This window comes from Rhyacophila brunnea, unplaced genomic scaffold, assembly GCF_057557595.1.
Source record: "Rhyacophila brunnea isolate RB1 unplaced genomic scaffold, BYU_Rbru_1.0 scaffold_6, whole genome shotgun sequence".
In the NCBI taxonomy this organism is placed as follows: Eukaryota; Metazoa; Arthropoda; class Insecta; order Trichoptera; family Rhyacophilidae; genus Rhyacophila; species Rhyacophila brunnea.
The window spans coordinates 17433988-17441919 of NW_028233276.1; the positions used below are offsets into that span (position 1 = coordinate 17433988).

Here is a 7932-nt window from a genome sequence, read left to right on the forward strand (position 1 = left end):
TGCCACTAAAACAATAATACAATTACGACTGCGGGTCATATATTATGGGGTCATCACTAGGAGTGATGATCAGCCATGATTTTTGTCTAGTACAGGCATAGACGAGTAGAGGCTGTGATTAAGAATTCATTTCTCAAGAATTCTCGAGAAATAATAAGAAACCAAGGACTTGAAATGGACCGGAGAGCACCGGAGCGCCGTTCCTGTTTGTGAAATCGGTAAAATTATTGCTCCGTCTGGTGGCAAAATAATTTCACTGTTTGAGCAAGATTGGCCATATAATAGAAAATCCAACACACTTATTTTTATGACATACACATAAGAATTGATAACTATATAAATATCTTCAGAAAACTGACGAGCGCTCCGGTTCGTAAACTTTTCCATTTCAAGCGCTGAAGAAACCTTGATTATCCTTTATGAAAACTCAAGATGCCCATTTCTTGAGATATTTGAAATGAGATTCTCGAGAAATTTGAGAATTTTATTAGTATATTTAGAGAATGATAACCTTTTTGATGCGGCCAAACGCAGTGTTAAAAATAAAAAATGAATCGAAACGGAACGCTTGATAATTTTCCAAAATGTGTTGGTTATATCTAAAATATAAAGCTTTGTACCTCTTAGTTTTTACATAATGTACCTTTCCATAATATTTTTAAAATCTACGCTTATGTTACAGCAATCATTGTTAACATAAAAACATATAATAATACATATTTACAAAATTGTGTAATTACTAAAAATAAACTTATTATTGATTTAAATTATTAATAATTTAATACATTTTAATAAAAAGTGGAATAAGTACAAAAAAATGTGTTTCATTAAATTAAATCAATAATACAATCCATTTCCACCATTGACAGTTAGGTAACACAATAAAATAAATTAAAAATAAACATTAATAATAAATTATTATACATACACAAATAAATGTCAATGAATATTATTGGAGAGGGAAAAAAATATGCTTTTCAATTTCAACTCGATCTGAACCGAAACAAAATATTAAATATTCTGACGAGGCTCGAAGATTTTACTAGACGCCTCGCAATCCTCAAAGATTTCACGAAGCAGAACTGCGTTACGGTTCTCTCCGGTCCGTTTCGAGCGCTGCTAACGTAGTTAGGTTTATCAGAAACCCAATGTATGTGGTGGGCTAGCCACGTGACACGTATGTATGAAAAGGCACGGACTAAATGCCTCGCACCTAGTGATACAGAAGGAACGCAGGGTGCAGGAAGACCACGACTTCGAGTAGCTTGATGGGATACAGAGAAACTTGCAAGAGCTAGGAATGATAGACTGGAGAAGTAAAGCGGAATACAGGGCAGAGGCCCGGGCTGTAATGCCAGAAAAGATCAGTCAGCGCTTGAAAAATCCACTCTTTTCCATACGATAGAATAAAAATGGTGAACATTTTTATACTCAGGTGCCAAAAAACCAAATAATGGGTGACGGAATAAAAAATCAATTCATGATGAAAATTGGCTTTTTAGATATTTTTTCCAATAGCAAAATTTATTCATAATTATTAAAGTTGACAATTTTTTGACCAAATATAGACCGCCTTGTTTCTAAAGCCTTCATTTTCAAATAATTTTTATTTCAAATTTTACGTATTTTTATTGTTTGCAAAATAAAAATTAAGGCCCCAAAAATAAAACCTTCGTAGGGCACACGGACAGCTGATAACAGCACGTTGAGATTATTTACCGACTTAATTATTACGCAATAGTATTACATATTATATTATTAGCAGGCTAATTTTTTTATGGCTCGATTTTAGATTAAGCATACCTATGATGGTTTCCGGCAAGATGTCAATAAAAAGTATTCTAGTATGTCAAAAACTCAGAACTGTCCAATCGGTGTGCCGCAAAATATTACGTTATTTGCCAGCCGTGTAACTACATTGTGTTTCATCGCAGTTTAGCGGGGGGTACTCGATTTTGTTTTTAAATAAAAAAAAATGCATTTTCACAACTTTTAGATTATTTACAAGTTGCGTAAATTCGAAGTAAGTACGTATATCATCACATTTCAGTTTGTCGACACATCCAATGAGAGTGACTCGAATCAGACCCGGTCTGATTAAACCGATCGGGTCCAATAGCGCCTCGTATTCTGAGCACCTCGCGCGCTACGTGACTTTGGGTGTCGCAATGAAAAATACTAGATTGAAGTTGGTTTTAATTTTAATCAAATATTTGAGTACCTACGTGCCCTTGTGCAGTTACCTATAATCTCTTAGAATTTTCGGGAAAGATCAAGAACCATGTGAAATGAAACACAATACAATATTGTTAGAGTTTGACGAATAAAACGAGCAGTAGGTACCTATTTTGCTGTTTTGCAACTACAACTGTTAAAAATTATTGTTAATGAAGAATCTAGTACATAGTTAAACTTGTTATTGAATCATTTACAGTTAAAAGGCAAAAAAATATCATCTTGATGAGGTAGTAAATAGTTTTGATATATTGTCAAAATAGCCTGTAAGTTGCTATAATACAGATATTAATAAATATGATTTTAAAATAGCCCCTCCCATCCTCAACCCTCACATCCATTTTCGAGAGGAAAATACTATACTTAGAGGGCTGGCTCACTGCTCCAATCGGGCCTTGAATTTGCTAGGATCAGCCCTACGAATGAACACTTCCATTGTCTGGGTCATACAGCATAATGCATGCGATCCTCTTATCAAACAATGCAGGTTTATAATATATCCGATCCGAAATTTTCTGAAAAGCTCAGTAGCTTTGCAATAAAACGCAAAAGGGTCCAAATGAGTAATTCGTACCTAAGTATATTAATATTACATAATATGATTATTAAAACAGTCTTGTTGAAAAGTTTGCACATGACATTCATAGTATTGTATTATTTTTGTGATCAGACGTTGATGATCCAATGTCCAATAATAATTGATGAGTAGGCATACTTTCTAAATTTTAGGTTCCTAATTATTCATGGTGACAGATTTTTAGGGGTATAATGTGTCCAAAGGGAAAACTGAAGATTGGTTTGAAACTCAGCTTGGAACCAATCATTTGGGACATTTTCTTTTAACTCTGCTGTTACTTCCTCTGATTATCAAATCTGCTCCTGCTAGAATAGTCATTGTATCATCCAGGTGCCATGCATGTAGGTAATTATGATTTTCGCAATTATTATTTTATTTGCGGAAACTTTATTCCTTGACTAAATCAGCAAATAGCTAATGATTGTAAAACATCCCCTGTACATATTATTATGCGGTGTTTACTTTTTTGTCTGTTGGTATCAATAATGCCGTGTCCACACTGGCAACCTCATTAAATTTGACGATAATTATCATAATTATCGTAAAATCTAACGAGGTTGCCAGTGTGGACCCAGCATAATGTTTGAAAGTTTGTTGCTGCCCATCAAATGGCTGTGTCAGGACAAGAGCCAGGGAATATCATTATATTCTATGGTTGGTGCTGAAATGACCTCGGGATTACGAGTGGTGTTTGCAATTCCAATTTATTGACTGAAATTCTAGAACCCTAGGCATTTTGATTAGTATTATTATACAAAAAATCGCATATTATATTGTCGACTAAAGAAAGAAACCTTAAAGTAACTGACCAGTTTCAAAATAGCAATAATAATTATCAAAATCTACAGGAAATCTGATTTAAGTCCTTATAATTTCGTAATTTACGAAAAAACCTTTTTCCACTATATGCCACGTTTTGTGTGTATAGGGTAAAGATTGCTTTATAATAAAATTTTGTCTCAAATTATTGTAAATATTATGTAACATGTAAAATTTTGTTTCGTTAACGGTCCACATGCTCAGCGTACGTCAAAATGGAGCTTTTATGCTATTTTCAAAGCATGATCCTGCACTTTCCTTAAACGTTGTAGATAATCTATTTATATAATTTTGAAGCCTTATTATCCTTTATATTTATTTTAAACATTTGATGACAGCATGAAGTATTTTTATTACATAACATAGTATTCTTTTAAACCTCTCGCTCTAATGTTTTAGAATATAGTCATATATCAGTACGTCCATGTAAAGTGGTGTTAAGATTTTTTATATTTATTAATTTTTAAAAGCATTTATAAAACCATTAGTAAAATTTATGTCGACATTATTATAATGAAATGTTTACAATAAAAAATTATATTGATAATCTCTGTGTCCTGTGATCCCAAATTTGACAAGAATTAGGCATTTTATTATTCAAAAAATGGGGAAGATTTACACATTTAAAGATAATTTTAAAGTCACTGATTTTAATCTATGTCTTTGACCATTCAAATGTGATAAACATTCTACGAATAATGTTTGCTTTATAATAATTATTGACCTAAAAATAAGGTAGTATTTTTTTGAAATACGCCATTTCTATTGGCATTTCCCAGTGGCTAAGCTACAACATACGGCCGTAGCCATAAATTGACAAACGATAAATGAAGTAGGGAGTAAGACCATGTTAACGCGCGTGTTTGAACATGTACCTAACCGATTTTTTTCATGTCAAACACATAGCTTATAATTAGTATTTTTAAAAGTATCTTTAAATGTGTAAATCTTGCCCATTTTTTGAATAACAAAATGCCTAATTCTTGTCAAATTTAGGATCACAGAGATTATCACTATAATTTTTTATTGTAAATATTTCACTATAATAATGTCGACATAAATTTTACTAATGGTTTTATAAATGATTTTAAAAATTAATAAATATAAAAAATTTTAACACCACTTCACATGGAAGTACTGAAATATGACTATATTCTAAAACATTAAAGCGAGAGGTTTAAAAGAATACTATGTTATGTAATAAAAATAATTTATGCAGTCATCAAATGTTTAAAATAAATATAAAGGATAATAAGGCTTAAAAATTATGTAAATAGATTATCTACAACGTTTAAGGAATATCCAGGATCATGCATTGGAAATAGCATAAACGCTCTATTTTGACGTACGCTTGAGCATGTACCCCATTAACTTGCATTTATTTTACTCCTGTACGAATACACACATAAGTACTGAAAAAAGCTAACAAAATTTGATTGGGTTTTTTCGTTCATTCGAGATCCGGATGGAGAAAATACAAATCTAGATATTGAAAGTGAATAATATACAATTTTATCTGAGATTGCAATCCCTAGTTTTCAGTGCATACTTAGTTTTCTTGACAATACACAAAAATGTTTTCTTCACAGATGGGTCAATAAATTTTGATGATTTGATGTACGAAAATCGACCCTATAGTGCTATTGGAGCATATTCACAAAGCAAACTTGGAAATGTTTTATTTGCCAAAAAGCTCTCGGATAAATTAATAGTAAGTACGTTTAAAAAAAACTAAGTAGCATCATTGTAGTGATGGTCAAAAATGAGTTTGATATAATAATGGGAGCAAATGAAAGATACGGGAAATCCAAATAAGATAAAACATTTTACCGTAATAGCGAAGACAAAGAATAATACGAAAAAATGCGATTTTATTATCGAAATCTTTGATTGCAAAAATTTTAAAGAAATAATTTTATATCCGTCTTTAAAGGAGGATTTACATACTAATATAATATACTTATGCAATTCATGATTGATGGATGTGATGGATACACGGAACATGCCCCTACATCCTGAAGCGGGGCCCCAGGCCATGATGTTTGGCAGGTGCCCCAACCTATCGCTAAGGGCGGTATAATGTTCTACAGTACTGTTCCCCAAATAGTATTCCGCAGAACTCCAGGGTTCCGCGAGGTAAAATGAAGGGTATTCCGTGTATTTTTAGCAATGTTTTGTATTTTTATATAAATTCAATTGAATTGTTGAGTTGTCGGCACTCGGCATCACAACATGTAGCACCCCGTTGTGGTAGCCAAGTAATATGTGATATGTGGCCCAGTGGCGCACCCAGGGGGGGGGGGCAAGGGGCCTTGCCCCCCCCCCAAAAACATTGAAATTGAAAGCCAATAGATTAGACAAATAAAAACACGGCAAAAAAAATGATTTGTAATAATTCTCCAGCACCCTTTTTAGAAAAAAATCTTAGATTTTAATTTCTAACACAAAAATTTCGAAACACTAATGTCAGGTTTTTTTATAAACCCAATACCTAAGGGAACTGTCAAAAAATTCTCGGTGGCCACCCGAATTCCGGAGTGGTGTAGGTCATAGCTGGGGAGGGCTGACAGGGCTCTAGCCTGGGGGCCCGGGCTGTGGGGGCCCGGCGTGTCGGGTTGACCAGATAAGTGAGATAAACACACATCATAAATTAGCTTTAATAGTAAAAAAGTCGCCTGCGGCGCTATTACACTTCATGGCCATGAACATTTTCAATTACTTATATAATTGTGCAATATATTTTTTGATTATTATGTGTCGATACTCGACAGCTCCATTATAAAAGTAGATGTATTAAAAATCGCCAATAATTCACTGTATAAGTACCCTTAATTTGAACTAAACTACAATTTGAAAAACGTTAATGTAGTGTTTCACACTGCATTTAATCTTAGCGGTAGGTAGGGGGGCTGCCAAATATCCTAGCCTGAGGGCCCGTATCAGGATGTGGGGACCATGGTATATGTACATCGAGTGCAATAAACAAAAGACCGATAAACGAGAAATTAAGCTGTGAAGAAGAAAAAGAGTCTATGGGACTAATTTACATTCTCCTCCTTGCCCCCCCCCAATATTAAATCCTGGGTGCGCCACTGATGTGGCCCTTCGTCATATTGGATAAATAGCAATATTCATTAGTTAAGAACACACACTGAAAATAATTTTAAATATAATAATTGTATACGTGAAATCATCATAACATTTTTGAAATACTAATATTCATTAAGTGAAATTATATTCATTGGAGCAAATTTGTGGTGTGTGTGTTTATTTCACTCAACTGGTCGAACCGCCATGCCGGGCCCTCTTAGATTAGAGCTCTGCCAGCCCCCTTTGTGAAGGCTATGCCTGGGATGCATAAATCAGGATTTTGTAAAACTTATGTCTTATAGGAACACAATATCGAAGGTGACGTGTGGTAACGACGTATTCCCTGCACCCTGGAGTAATTGCCACCGAGCTCTTTAAACATTTGGACGATACCTATTTCTCGGGGATGCGACTATTGTGGATGTCAATGAGATTATTCAGCAAAACTCTGGAATCTGGTGCACAGACAAGTATATTTTGTGCTGTGGATGAGAAAGCAAAAAAATGAATCTGGACTATATTACAGGTGTGTTTAATCAATACTAACTAATCAGTGTTCGAAATGGACATGAGTGCATCGGAGCGCCGTTCCGGTTCGTGAAATTGTCAAAATTATAACTTAGAAAAACTAATTTGACCCTCTGACCTAGATAGGACATAATATGACAAAAAATCCAACACACTTATTTTTTTTTAAATACCTTCCTATCTAGTATATTAGCCTATGCTTTCAGTGATTGTGTTCCTGTCAAACCGAGCAAAGAAGCCCGAAACAAAGAAAGTGCTGAACAGTTTTGGAAAGTCTCTTGTAAACTCGTTGGTTTGGAAAATTGGGATCCCATCAAAGCAGAGACCGTCAATGATATTCAAACACAAGTGATTGAAACTGATCCATATTAAGGGGACGTTCTACAGAATTGGCCTTGAGATTTGAAAATATGATTTTTTTACATGTGGTCATCTATTTATATCAAAGAGATTGGAGTCCAATCTCTTTGATTTATATATATATATATTTATATTAACTAGTAGACCAGATTCTGGTCTATTAGTTAATATAAAAAGGTCGCGTCAAAGTTGTTTGTCTCAATAAACTTATACACGACTCGATCGACTCATATTTCATATTTATTTCATCAGGGCTGTCATCGAAGACATAAATCATAAATATTTATAATTTAAAATTTTTATTTATAATATAGATTATTTAA

At 33.7% G+C, this 7932-nt stretch overlaps 1 pseudogene; it reads left to right on the top strand.

The window, feature by feature from the left end:
- Window positions 1-3003: 3003 nt before the first annotated feature.
- LOC147065327 (retinol dehydrogenase 12-like) lies at window positions 3004-7621 on the top strand (annotated as a pseudogene).
- Window positions 7622-7932: the final 311 nt, after the last annotated feature.